We start from the raw sequence: 14,375 nt of genomic DNA, 5'->3' as shown, positions 1-14,375 counted from the left end.
GTGCCGCCTTTCCCGCAGTGCCGACTCTTGTGGCCGCTGCCTGTCCTTCCCTGCAGTGCTGCCTGCACCCACCTGCTGCGGCTGTCCTTGGGAAGGGCGCTGGAGCTGAGAGAGGCCTTGGGAGAGGCGGAGGGGGAAGCTCTTCTCCAGAGACTTGCCAGCAACTCTGCAGAGCATCCCTTTTCCAGCCCATGAGACGCTCTGTGTGACAAGGGAAGGTGCCCGTTGGTCCAAGGGATGAGGCCCTGCAGGGCTCCCATCAGGGTCCTTTGACGTGCCCATCCTCCAGCCCCCCCTCCAGGGGCTGGGGGCTCTCATCTACGTCCGCAGGCAATGTCTCAGCTGCCCAGGGATGTTGAAAACAGGGAAAGACATCGGCTGTTTATGTGAATAGCATGTCCCTTCTCCCCAGGGAAGGCGGTCTGCACCTGGAGATTGTGTGTAAATATTCACGATGCTGTTAATGCTCTTTTAAATATACTCTTTTAATGCTCTTTTGAAACAGCAGTGTTGTGTTGCGCACCAGGTTTTCGAAAGCATGCCAGATTTCCCTATTTACAGTCGATGGGCATTCTCCTCAAGAGCACCAGCTCGGCTTTTGGCAGCCTGACCTCACGGTGCTCTTCAGTTTGCCAGCCAGGAACAAGTCAACCCGCTACTGAACGAGCAACGTTTTCAAGGAGTGCCATATTTCAAAGTCCTACATTCTACCTAGAAAGGCCCAAGGTTTGCACCCATGACTGGGTGAGGAGCTTGACAGCCAGCCACGGATATTGCAGGGACTTGATTTCCACGCTGTTATTGGAGGAATCTATGAACACGCTGCGCTTATGAATCTAGGGAGTGAAGGTGTGTTTATGTTTCACCAGTAAACATCCAGCCCTGCTCATCTGGAAAGGCAGAAAAGGACCGGGCTGTGTTCGTGTTTATCTAAGCAGTGGTTGCGTATACATGGGTGCTGGCAAAGGCATTGCTCCGACTGTGCCCATCTCTTTTGCCGGTCACATTAATTGTGTAAGTCTGCGCGTGTGTTGGTGTGTCTGGCCCTTTGGAAAGCAGCACAAGTCTCTCGGACACACACATGGCAACAGCAGCGGCCACATCCGTCAGGCTGGGATAGGACGAGCCTCCTGGGTGCGAGAGTCCACCTGATTGGGCTCTAGCGGACCTGGAAGGAGAAATCCCTTGTGTTCACAAGTCTGCTGCATCTGGCTGCTCCATCACAGAGTGGGGAAGGAAACGCAAAGAAACTCTGCAGCAGAGATCACAGGGGTGGACAGAGGGGCAGCGCTGGCCAGGCTGTGAAAGTCCCCCTCCCGAGGTGACAAGTGGGGTGGGGTGTTCCAGGGGAGCAGTGCTTAGGGGCGGGGTGGCACCCCATGGGCGTGGCTGGGTGGGTGGGGAGGGCGCACTGTGAGGTCACAGACCCCGCTGTGCCGTGCCATGATATATTGTGCTGTGCCGCGGGTACAGCTTGGCCAGTGCCGGCAGCAGCAGCAGTAGCAGCAGCAGCAGCGGTAGCAGCAGCAGCCGCAGCAGCAGCAGCACGGTGCAGGCACGGGGGACCATGGCCCCCACGTGCCTCCTTATTATTCTCCTATTGGTGGCCCTGCAAGCCCGGGACAGCCAGGCTGCTCCATGGCAAGCATGGGGATTAGGTAGGTGGGCAGGCGAGGGCTGGCATGCAGCCCTGGGCAGCGTGGCGCAGCGCCCAGCGCACATTGGGGTGGTAGCGGGGCCGGGACCATGGTGGGGCAAGGCTGGGAGAGCAGCAGGGCTGGGCTGAGCCAGGGGAGCCATGGCCGGCTCCAGGGGCAAGTGGGAGGCAGTTGTGCTGCGGGGAGGCGCAGGGGGCCGCAGCCACTGCAGGGGGATTTTCCAGGTGCATGGTGGGGCCGGGAGCAGTGCCGTGGGGTGAGAAAGCATCCCTAGAGCTGGCCCTGTGCCACCCAGTCCCGCTGCAGCCTTCCCGCAGCCTGCACGTCGGCGCCAGCGCTGCACAGCAGAGCAAGGCAGTAGCCTTCGGGAGCGCTTCTATGCCGGGCTGGTGACAGCTGTGCCCGGGGCCGTGGCTCTGCCGCTCCCCAGCTGGGTCCAGCTTTCAGCCTCATGGATGTCTGTCCTGGGGAGACGTCCGCTCAGGAAGACGGGAGCATTCCTGCTCTAGCCCTGCAGTGCTCTCCTTGGCAAACCCAGGTCCCCGACACACAGCCCCAGCCCTCAGCCCGGGGGAGCAGATGGGGCAGCGGTGGGGCACTCCCACTGCCCAGCAGGCCCTTCTCCACGAGATGTGCAAATGACCATGTTTTCCCTCCAGTGCTTCCACGTGGGCCTTTTTTGTGCACAGTAGAGATCTCCCAGTAAGAAATCCCCAAGGGGCCGTATGTCCATCCGGTGCTTGAGGCGTGTGGCACACGGCCTGGAAACAGTATTTTGAGAGCTTCCAGGTGCCAGCCAACAGGCCACTCAGGCCCCTCTGCGGCTTTGGAAATCTCCACCCGTGTCATTACCTGACCCCCCTCCAGTCACTGCAGGTCACTGGGAAAGAAGTCGATCACAACAGCTAATGGAAATGTGCTTGATTACAGCCGTGCCTCCAGGCCATGGTCTCCAGGCGCCTCAGGCAGATGTTCTCTGGGAGCCTCAGGATGATCCCACAGGTATGTCACTTCAAGGAATGTGCATTTAGGGTTGAAGATGCTGTTCATGTGAAATTTTACTCAACAATTTCTTGGCCAATGCTCAGACACGCAGAAGAGCAGAGAGGGCACGGCTCGGGCTCGGTGATGTGCCCTGGGATACTCTGCCTTGCGAAGGTGTCTTTGACAGCCCCTCCGAGCCTCTGCTGCTCCCAGTGGCTGCTGCAAAGCCCGCGGGCTCTCTGGGCTTGAGTTCAGAGCTGGTGTGAGCTCCAAGGAATCCTTTCTCCCGAAAGCTCCATGCATGGTGTGCATGAGGATGCGCAGGCACTTTGGGGTCGCTGAGACCGGCAGACCCTGCCGGGGCTGCAGGAATGCCTGGCAAGGATGGGAGCCTGCTCCAGCCGGCTCCGTTGTCCTCCTTGATGTCTGAGGTCTCTCGGTGACACCTCACGGTCAGGGGCAGCTGAGAGCTGCACACCCAGCTTGAGGCCGGACAGCTAACTTGAAGGCAGCTAAAATGAGGGGCTGTGACTTCAGCCTTGGGTGGTTTAGCTGTCTGTTTCCAGCTGTGTTTTAGAAAACTTGGCTCTGGTTTTCCTCTTGTTTTGGGGGACCGTGGGCTCTTTGCTGCCACTTGTGAAAGTGCCCAGAACATGGTTGCAAGAGCTTGGGTTTCAGCCCGCCGTCTGTGTCTGTTGCCCTTACCGTGTGATGGAGTTGGCATGATGGGACGTGCTTCTCCAAAGGGCTCTTTCCCCAGCGGAACTGGGTGCAGCATCTTCCTGTCCTCTCTGAACAAAGTCATTTACCATCATCTTGAAGTCTGCCAAAAATGAACTAAGTGCAAACAAGAAGATGCCATGCAATCTCCTAGGCTCTCAGTAGGTCAGCTTTTGCTGTCTACTGGTAAACTGGAAAGTGCCTAGTGCTTAAATTTTTCTCTGCGAATGACACATAGTTCGGACTAGAGACGAGGTGCACCCCCAAATGCCCAGGCTTTGTTTCTAAGTGTTATTAACGTATTTTGCCTCCTGAAAACACCACGCTCCTGATGAGGAACGGTTGCTTCTCATTAAAGTGACCCTCTTTCTAAAGAGATGGACCGTGAGACTGTGGGGAAGGAGGCGCTTCAGGAAAGAGGCGGTCACGCGGTGCCAGTCTCTGATGAAAAAACAGCAGCAATTCAATCAACAGGCATGCCAAGTACTTGCTGCCCCCCAGTCATCCAGGGTCACATATCAAAAGCGCTGGGCGTCTGCAGGCTCCTCCCCTGGTGCCGCTACTGCACATTGGGTCGGCAGCCAAACCCTTAGTACAGAGCTAGTGTTCTCAAAGAAGCCAGGAGCGGCTCTCTGAGGATGACGGTCGTCTCGGGGCTGCGGTGGTTATTGCCATCAGCGGGCCAGAGAGATGCTGGTAACCCTCTGCGGATGTGGTGGAATGCTCACCTCCCACCGCAGCCCATTCACAGGATTTTCAGACCTCTGCAATTTTGGGAGCAAGGCCACCTGAGCCACGTTCAGTAGATGATGGGAAAGACGACTCTTAATCAAATGTCCCTCCCTGAGTACCCCGAGCTTGCTGTGAGTCCCCAGAGGCCCTGGGCACAACAGAGGGGGATCCCTCCTGTGAACTGGGGTCCAAAGGGATTCGCTGCTGGGGCAGAGGGATCCTGCACCATCCTTCTGCATCCTGTGGGCCTGAGCCATGCTGAGGCTTTACCTTTCTCTCCTTCTTGGCAGTGCTGTCCAACCCCGGGGAAGCCCACCGCGCCAGGACGTATGAATTTTTTCAGAAGAGTGCAGGTACTGAGCAGTCTTGCAGGGGCCATAGGTGGGAGACAACTCCTGAGAACTGGAGGCGTGCAAGCGTGCCCACGCTGGAGAAAAGGCAAAGGGGGAGAACAAGGGTCAGGTGTCTCCTGAGAGGGCCTGACTCCATGCCCTCGGGGTGTGGGCACTGGGCTGGGGAGGGAGAGCTGGGGGTGCCGCTCCCCGATGCAGGGATGGGTTTTGTCCGTGCTGCTCAAAGGGGCGGTTGGTCAAAGAGCTGCGCTCCCCCATGTGCTCTCCATCTGGCCTCATGAGTTCTGTTCCGTGGGACAGCTTGTCCCAATGGGTCAGAGAGAGTCTCCGTGCAGCGGCACCAGCAAGCCTCGGAGAGCGAGGGTGGGCGAGCGCCAAAGACATTGTGTGCAAATGGGAAGGGTAGCCAAGAAGGGGGAGCAAACCCATGGCACGGGGAAAACTGGGTTATGGCCATCCCGGAGTGTAGGCAGAGGTGAGAGGAGAAAGAGATGCTCCAGAGTGCATTGATTTGCAAGGGCTTTGGGACTTTCCTTGGTTTCTACTGAAACCAAGGAAACGTTGCAGCCCCAGGATGTTCACTGGTTCAGAGAAGCTAACAAAGTGAGGACAAACATCTCCTGGCAACGTCAGGCCTCCTGTGAGATTACCAGTAGCACGCAGGACACAGTAACGTGCAGAACTGTTCCTCCAGGTGTGGATGGCAAGAGAAGCTCAAGCGACACGGATCCTAAGGATTTCCAGAAGTTCTGCATAGAAGGTGCCGTGGCGGTCTTGGGGTCCATACTGCTTGGGATGTTTTTTTGTTGTCTGATCCACCTGTGGAGGAAGAGAAGACGGTGAGTCGTTGGGAGGTCTTTTGCCAAACTTCTGCATGAGATGGCTGCTATTTGCTGAGACTCATTTAGAGGCAGGGTATTCTGGAGAGCTGAGTTTTAACTGGCCTCTCAATTCGTGGGCATTCTTTTCTGTAACCCCTTCTTACTGAGACAAATGTGGGTTAAAAGGGACCCTGCTTGGACAAGAGCAGAGCCAGTGACCGACATAGGCAGAGGAAGGTCAGGAAGTAACAACAAGGCATGACGTTGCCGTAGAAAGAGAGAATTGCAATAGTGACATCTCCCCGCCAGTGAGCCTAGCGGCAGAAATCACCCTGCTAGGTGATGCTGTAAATCCCAGAGCTTGCCCTTGGCCAAGGTGTCCCAGCAGCTCAGGCTGTGGTGACAAACCTTCCCAGCTCTCAGCTTCTGGGAGCAGAGCCCCACCCGAGGGGTGCGGGGCGCCCCATTTTCTGCACAGAGCTCTCCGTGCCCACAGCTCCCACATGCAGCCGGGTTCCCAGACCCCGTGGGGCGCGCAGCTCTGCCCCACACCCTCCGGGCACCGCAGGCGTGGCAGGGCCTCAGCAGCCTCCTCTCTCCGCAGGCGCCTCGCCGCAGCTTCGAGAGCCCGGTCTGACACCAGCAGCTGCCCCTCACGCCCGGACAGCTGGACTGACCCCCCCAGCCCCTCCGAGAGCTGGACCCGATACCAGCAGCCATCACGTGTGCCTGGGAAAGCGGCCCGCCAGCCATGGGGCACCAGGGGGGAACCAGCCCCCACTGGCCCGGACAGCCGCCCGGCCTGCCTGCCTCCGCCCCCGCCGCCTCCGCCCCTGCCCGCGTGGCTGTCCAACTCGGCCAGCAAGGTGTTGCAGGAACGGCCCAGCACCCTCCAGGCCTCGCAGAAACGGAAACCACCCCGTCGCCCCCCAAGGCCATTGCTCCAGCCCTCCTGCCAGGGCCTGAGGCAGGCCCGCCAGGGTATGGATTTGGGGGGAGAGGATGAATTGGAGCGACAAATGGGCAACGACGACAAATCTGAGTTCCTTCGATGACGAGGTCACGCACCTAGCTGAACAAGGGAAGTCGGCCAATGTGATCTTTTTGGATTTCAGTAAAGCTTTCGCTACTCTCTCTCACAGTCTTCTCCTGGACAAACTGTCCAGCACAGAGCTGGATAAACACGTCATGCCGTGGGTGAGCAATGGGCTGATGGGTCGGGCTCAAAGGGTCATAGTCAATGGCTTACATCGGGCTGGCGGCCAGTCACTAGTGGGGTTGCACAGGGATCCATCTTGGCTCTGGTACTCTTTAATCTCTTGGTAAATGCCTTGGGTGCAGGGCTTGAAGGAATACTAACTAAACTTGCTGACGACACAAAACTGGGAGGAGCTGTTGGCACTCGAGGGCAGAGAGGCCCTGTAGAGAGACCATAGAATCACAGAATCATTAGGGTTGGAAAAGACCTCTAAGATCACCAAGACTACCATATCTCCTAACACTACCATGTCTCCTGGACAGGCTGGAGAGCTGGGCAATCACCAACTGCATAAAGTTTAATGAGGGCAAGTGCCTGATTTTGCCCCTGGGGCATGGCAACCTGGGATATACAGACAGCCTGGGGAACGAGGGGCTGGGGAGCAGCTCTGCAGAGGGACCTGGGGGTTCTGGTCGACGGCAAGTTGAACACGAGCCAGCAGCGTGCCCTGGCAGCCCAGAGGCCCAGCCGTGCCCTGGGGGGCATCGAGCCCTGCATGGCAGCCAGTCGAGGGAGGGGATTGTCCCGCTCTGCTCCACGCTGGGGCGGCCTCACCTTAAGTGCTGTGGGCAGTTTTGGGTGCCACAGTACATTACAGATACAAAGCTACTAGAGAATGCCCAGAGGAGGGCCACAAGTTGGTGAAGGGTTTAGAGGAGAAACCACACAAGGAGCAGCTAAAGTCACTTGGTTTCTTCAGCCTGGAGAAAAGGAGACGGTCACAATCCACTGTTGGGTTGAATAATTTGGCAGAGGTTAAACCCCCTTGCTTTCCAAGTGACCTCAGCTAATTCTGGGTGGCTGGGGGTGGCTGGGCTTAACTTCTGGTTAACTCAAACGGGTCCATACAGCTCCCAGCATGGCCTGGGGCCCCACACACACCCACAGCCGCTGGGGTGGTGCCCTGGCCTGCTGTGGGGCATGGCACTACAGCTCCCAGCATGGCCTGGGGCCCCACACACACCCACAGCCACTAGAAGTGGTGCCCTGGCCTGGTGTGGGGCATGGCACTACAGCTCCCAGCATGGCCTGGGGCCCCACACACACGCACAGCCACTAGAAGTGGTGCCCTGGCCTGCTGTGGGGCATGGCACTACAGCTCCCAGCATGGCCTGGGGCCCCACACACACCCACAGCCACTAGAAGTGGTGCCCTGGCCTGCTGTGGGGCATGGCACTACAGCTCCCAGCATGGCCTGGGCCCCACACACACCCACAGCCGCTGGGGTGGTGCCCTGGCCTGGTGTGGGGCATGGCACTACAGCTCCCAGCATGGCCTGGGGCCCCACACACACCCACAGCCACTAGAAGTGGTGCCCTGGCCTGCTGTGGGGCATGGCACTACAGCTCCCAGCATGGCCTGGGGCCCCACACACACGCACAGCCACTAGAAGTGGTGCCCTGGCCTGCTGTGGGGCATGGCACTACAGCTCCCAGCATGGCCTGGGGCCCCACACACACCCACAGCCACTAGAAGTGGTGCCCTGGCCTGCTGTGGGGCATGGCACTACAGCTCCCAGCATGGCCTGGGGCCCCACACACACCCACAGCCGCTGGGGTGGTGCCCTGGCCTGCTGTGGGGCATGGCACTACAGCTCCCAGCATGGCCTGGGGCCCCACACACACCCACAGCCACTAGAAGTGGTGCCCTGGCCTGCTGTGGGGCATGGCACTACAGCTCCCAGCATGGCCTGGGGCCCCACACACACCCACAGCCGCTGGGGTGGTGCCCTGGCCTGCTGTGGGGCATGGCACTACAGCTCCCAGCATGGCCTGGGGCCCCACACACACCCACAGCCGCTGGGGTGGTGCCCTGGCCTGGTGTGGGGCATGGCACTACAGCTCCCAGCATGGCCTGGGGCCCCACACACACCCACAGCCACTAGAAGTGGTGCCCTGGCCTGCTGTGGGGCATGGCACTACAGCTCCCAGCATGGCCTGGGGCCCCACACACACGCACAGCCACTAGAAGTGGTGCCCTGGCCTGCTGTGGGGCATGGCACTACAGCTCCCAGCATGGCCTGGGGCCCCACACACACCCACAGCCACTAGAAGTGGTGCCCTGGCCTGCTGTGGGGCATGGCACTACAGCTCCCAGCATGGCCTGGGCCCCACACACACCCACAGCCGCTGGGGTGGTGCCCTGGCCTGGTGTGGGGCATGGCACTACAGCTCCCAGCATGGCCTGGGGCCCCACACACACCCACAGCCACTAGAAGTGGTGCCCTGGCCTGCTGTGGGGCATGGCACTACAGCTCCCAGCATGGCCTGGGGCCCCACACACACGCACAGCCACTAGAAGTGGTGCCCTGGCCTGCTGTGGGGCATGGCACTACAGCTCCCAGCATGGCCTGGGGCCCCACACACACCCACAGCCACTAGAAGTGGTGCCCTGGCCTGCTGTGGGGCATGGCACTACAGCTCCCAGCATGGCCTGGGGCCCCACACACACCCACAGCCGCTGGGGTGGTGCCCTGGCCTGCTGTGGGGCATGGCACTACAGCTCCCAGCATGGCCTGGGGCCCCACACACACCCACAGCCACTAGAAGTGGTGCCCTGGCCTGCTGTGGGGCATGGCACTACAGCTCCCAGCATGGCCTGGGGCCCCACACACACCCACAGCCGCTGGGGTGGTGCCCTGGCCTGCTGTGGGGCATGGCACTACAGCTCCCAGCATGGCCTGGGGCCCCACACACACCCACAGCCGCTGGGGTGGTGCCCTGGCCTGGTGTGGGGCATGGCACTACAGCTCCCAGCATGCCGTGTGGTGCCGCGCAAGCGCGCTGCCTTCGTCCGCCGCCATTTTCTCCCTTGTCAGAGCAGACCCCCAGAGGGGTGGTAGTGGCCTCCCCAGAGAACATTGTTAGTGCTTATGTTGTCCCTACATCAGGGTTCTTCCCTGGTGTGCAAAATCCAATCAACACACTGAGTCGAGAGATATTTGTCTCTCTCCCCAGTCTGCAGAGTGGGGTGCCGAGCATTTACCATCAGCCAGCAGACCGTTTAGAAACACGGGGGGGGTCTTTTATACAAAACAATAACAAGAGATGTTCCATTAAAATATCTGCTTGGTTACTTGTACAATAGTTCATCCGCACACATCTTCCTTTTAGCTGGGCTCATTATGTTAAGGTGGGCTCACATTTCCATCTCAGGTCTCCTCCTAGGGGTGTGCTTTTTAGCAGCATAATTGCCTAAGGTAACCGGAGGTCATCCCTTCATCCTGCCAGTTATCACTGAGTTAGGGTGTTACTTCACCTCCTGCCATGGCTTCTGCCTGAGCAATGGTGAGCCCCAGGGCAGCTATTCCCATCTCTCTGCTTTAGGGGCTTTCTGTTCTCTCTAGGCAAGGTTTCAAGGCTGACCATCCTGGTTCTTTCAACCCTTCGATCTCACTTATGATTTTTCGGTGTCTTATTTCCTGAGGTTTGGGGTCTTTGTCTCTCTCTAGACCTCGGAGTGTCGTAGGGTGCAGCCGGGTGTCCGTCACGTCCCTGGCTTCCCTAGGAGAGACGCTTGCAAGTGAGGGTATGGGCAGAGTGATGAGCTGCTACTGCTTCATTAACAGTAAGGCGATGAAAAGGGAAACCGCGGGCCTGCTGCCGAATCGAGCAGATGAAATAGGAAGAGGAGGTGCAGGTAGGTCAGAGCTGCATCCTCAGAAATCTTCCTTTCCTCAGGCTCCACGAGAAGGGTCTCCCAGGCCTGTGTGCATCAAGGCAGGGTGTGAGGAGAAGAAGCAGAAGCAGCAGTGGGCAAGGAGCAATTCAGGGGTGGTTTATTTAACGGAAGCTCTTAGAGTCTGGGGGACTAGAGGGGCTGCAGCCAAAGGGGCTAAGAGAGCAGGCCAAAGTCATAGTGGGGCTGCTCCGTATCATCTCTGAAAGGTCATGGAGAGGAAGTGAAAAGGCATCTTTGACTTTGACTTCAGCAAGCCTTTCAATAGCATCCCCAACAATAGCCGTGCATCCAGGTGAGCAAGTTCTGGTCACCATGCCTGGGTAACCAGTTGGGTCAAATGCCGGAGGGGCGGTTGGGCTCAGAGGCTTGTGACTAAGTGGTTCATACTCTAACTAGAAAGCAGTACCGACAGGAGCATTTCATGCGTCCATCTGGAGACCTGTCCTGTATAACTTCTTTATCAGTGACCTTGAAGAGGTGATGGAAGGCACGCTCGTCAAGTTTGCAGATGATAGCCTTCTGGGGGAAAGCGGCCAGCCCCGGGGAGCTCAACCGGCGAGAGGCATGGGCTGGCATGAACCTTAGGAATTTCAGCAGGGAGAAAAGCAAAGCCCTGCCCCTGCAGCAGCCTAACAAATCACAGCCACAGAGGCTGGGCACTGCCTGGCTCTGGAGCTGCTCTGTGGAAGCAGCCCTGGGGACCTGGTGGACGGTGAATGGCACATGGGCCACCAGCACGCCCTGGAGTCAAAGGTGGCCAAGGCCATCCTGGGCTGTGTGAACAGCCCAGAGACCGAGAGAAAGGCAGAGCCAGGAGACCGAGGGAAAGGCTTAGCCCCTTTGAGGCAATCCTTGCTAGTGCAGTTCTAGAAGACTGCCTCCAGGCTGGGTTTGTAAAGCGTGGGTATTGCACCGCCTAGAGGGACCCCACGGCAGCCTACCCGTTCCTATGGGGGGTTCTTTAGACGATGGTCCCAGGCTCTTTGCTGTTGTGCGTCACACGAGGATGGGAGACAAGAAGGAGAATTTGATACAAAAGAGGCTCAGGTGGGAGATCCAAAGAAACTTTGCCCCTAATTTTGGTGTAGGTAAATGACTCGCTCCCTCTGTATGCAGAACTGTTTGTATTTGATTCGAGCAGTGTAAAACCTTTTCTTCTAAAGAGGCAATTACTTTGCCAGAACAAGTCGTTCACGGCCAGGGCTTCCCCAGCTCTGTTACGCCTGGCTGTTGTGGTGGCTGCTCCTTCGGCTCCTATGTGACTGACCAAAACAAACCCCACACTGGAGAAGCTCGGCAAGGATGATGGGCTCACGGAGCTCAGAAAATAATGTTAGGAGGTGACTATGGCTGTTGTAAAGCAAGCAGAACTTGCCTCAACACCAAGGGGACTGGATGGCGCCTTTTGTTGTCGATTCATGGACGTATCAATTGAGTGGGTAAAGTAGTTACGTAATGGTCTTGCCTAAAATAATCATTAGAAAGTATTATTGCCCTGAGCCAGCTACACCAGCATGGGAGAAGCGTATATGTGGTGGTAGGTGGCCCAAGCCAGCATAGAGTGTAAAAGTCAAAAAGCCGGCAAAATATACTTGGAAGAGAGAAATGGGCTTCAGCTGCCTTAAACCCATGTACTGCTTCCTGGCGACTGGGGACACCCAGCATCCTGACAGTGAGCATATGGAGATAGGTAATGGGAATCCTATTTGCCATCTGATTCCGCTGTAGAGTGCAATTGCTCTCTTCTGCTTCTGTTGGGATTTCACTATCATGTGATTTCGGTATATTCAGTAGAGAGCGCTTCTCTTAGTAAAAATCCCCTACAACACCAAATATCCTCAAATAAGTAAACTTGATATTAAAACCTTAAACCCTCCTCATGTGGAGTCTCCCAACGACCCTAGTCAGGGGGTTTAGCACTGTGGCACCCTGTCACCTGCCAACTAGCTGAGAGCGTGCTCTGCCACGGTGTCTTCATCACTTGTGAGGAGTGGACGTTGCATCAGCACCGCTGCCCAAACTTGGCACACCGCTAGTGAGCGATCCTCTCACGGGGTTTTGTGCCACAAATTGCAGCCCTCTGGGCATCCACGGGAACGTTTTCAGTCTCCCTCCACAGCCTCTTATCGGACTCGACCTTTGCCACCTCCTCAGTGAGGGTGTTATGGGAGATGGTGTCACAACACTACCTAAACCCAAAGTGAACAAACCCCTGTGGTCCCCCATGTCCCAAAGGACTGAAGTGAGGCCAACCAGCTTGTGCCACCCTGGATCTTGTTTCTGGCCCTTCCTGAAGACAGGAGCCACATTTGCTTTCTCCCAGTCCTCAGGAACCTTCCCCAGTTGCTGCAACATTTCAAGGGTCACTGAGAGCAGCCTTGTGGTCACATCAGCCAGCTCCCTCAGCACCTGTGGGTGCATCCCCTCAGGCCTTGGCACAGCCCTGGCACGGCCACCCTGCCTCTAGGAAAGAAAGATCACTCTCCATCGGAGTGGCGGTCAAAGGAGGTTTATTGCCATAAGTACCCCCGGCTCGCAGTGGTCACTGTCACAGTCGCAGAAAATCTTGTCTGCCTCTGGCCGCGGGCAATAGGAAGCTGCAGTGACACGGGAGGGGCGATGAGGAGCTGCCCTTGCTGGGTGCTCCTCTCCTGCTCCGAGCCAGGCCTTTTGCTGCCAGGCCTCCAAGCTCCTCCCTGACCAGCAGAGCCAGAGCTCGGCTCTGCTCAAACCTACCTGAGAATAGGAGCCTCACTCCTGCTGCCGGCAAGAGCCGCTAAGGCCTCTTGCTTTTTCCAGGATGTCTCCTAAGGCATGGGACAAAGAGGTGAGTGTCAAGGCACTGCCCCACAGCCCTGGCTTGTGGCCCTCCCCTACACCTGGGACGTGCTTGGGGAGCTGGAGGGGAAGGCTAGAAAGATCAGAACTTTACAGTCGCGACATAGCAGCCGCCAGAGCTGAGCGTCGCCTCGTGCGGGGTCCAGCCTCCCCACCGGCACCCGCTCTGCAGCCCTTCTCCTACGCTCGCACTGAGCCCTCGGCAAACCCCTCTGTGGCAGCCCTCCTAAGGCCGGCCCCAGCCCTGGCCTCCCTGGGCAGATGGGGAAAGCGCAGGCCACCGTGGCCATCTTGGCAGGGAGGAGCACAGCATCGGGCCCCAGCCCTGACTCTCACCTAGGACTGCAATGGTGGCAGAGTGCAGCGCCTGCCCGTTCTCGAGGTGGCGGCTCCTGGCGATGCTGCGGAGCCTCTCCAGCACAGCAGGGGCATCTCTGACCTAGGGGCAAGCAGAGAGGCACAATTTCTTCTCTGGCCAAAAAGACCCCTCTGCTGACCCACGGCCGGTTGGCTGGGTGGGCCACAAGGGGAAAGGGAGAGAAAAGAGGGAGCGAGAGAGAGAGCGCAGGTGTCCAGAAGGGGTGGCCGTGCCTCTGCACCAGCTACCCGGCTCGCACCCTGCCCACCCGTGGCATGTCACCTCATGCTCCCCTCTCGGTTCTGGGGAAGGGCCCTGCGGCCGCAACCTCTCCCCAGGGCACAGCTCACTCACCAGGCAATGGCAAACCTCGTACTGCAGCTCGGCTGCGCTCAGACCGATGGAGGTGATGATGGTCTCCTGCACCCGCTCTGGCCCCAAAAACGGAGCGCAGAGATAGAGAGCGGTCCTGCACACCTGAAAAAGAGAGTCGAGCCACGTCGTTCCTCCCCTGTGGGAGCGGGTGGGGTCCTTGCCAGGAAGCTCGTCCAGCTGAGCTCTGCTCAGCTCACCCCCCCAGCAGAGGGGGCTGCCCCAGACGCAGTCTCTGGGCAGGGAGGGCACTGGCTGCAGCAGTTCGCCAGGCAGCTTTCTATGCCTTTCTACGGCTTGCTACGGCTTTGCAAATGAGATGTGGGGGCTCTTGCATTGGAGACTTCAGGGTCAGGATCCCGGAGGTGCAAGAGAAGGCTGACCCAGGTTTCCGCCACTTCCCTGGCGAAGAATGATCTCTTCCCTGAGGCGGAGGAGGCCAGGGCGGCGTAGAGGCTGAAGGCCGAGGAGCGAAGGACCTCTGGCTCCTGCAACTCACAGACCCCATCTGTCAGCTGGGTAATGAGGGCACCTCCTACCAACGCCACTTCAACAATCGCGCGCTGCCCGTGGAGAAGAGCAGCCCAAGAAACAGCTCTC

The 14,375-nt window shown here is 58.3% G+C and overlaps 1 long non-coding RNA gene across 1 annotated transcript; it reads right to left on the bottom strand.

Moving 5' to 3' along the window:
• Window positions 1–12,772: 12,772 nt before the first annotated feature.
• Window positions 12,773–13,874, bottom strand: LOC142051075 (uncharacterized). The gene is made up of 4 exons (XR_012658291.1): window positions 13,758–13,874; window positions 13,382–13,484; window positions 12,944–13,014; window positions 12,773–12,804 (listed from the first exon to the last, which is right to left on the bottom strand). It is a non-coding gene; the product is annotated as an uncharacterized LOC142051075 (long non-coding RNA).
• Between the last annotated feature and the right edge of the window lie 501 nt (window positions 13,875–14,375).

Source organism: Phalacrocorax aristotelis, unplaced genomic scaffold (assembly GCF_949628215.1).
Source record: "Phalacrocorax aristotelis unplaced genomic scaffold, bGulAri2.1 scaffold_168, whole genome shotgun sequence".
Classification (NCBI taxonomy): domain Eukaryota; kingdom Metazoa; phylum Chordata; class Aves; order Suliformes; family Phalacrocoracidae; genus Phalacrocorax; species Phalacrocorax aristotelis.
The sequence above is the reverse complement of the archived record's forward strand: the minus strand, read 5'-3'. Positions and strand labels throughout refer to the sequence as shown.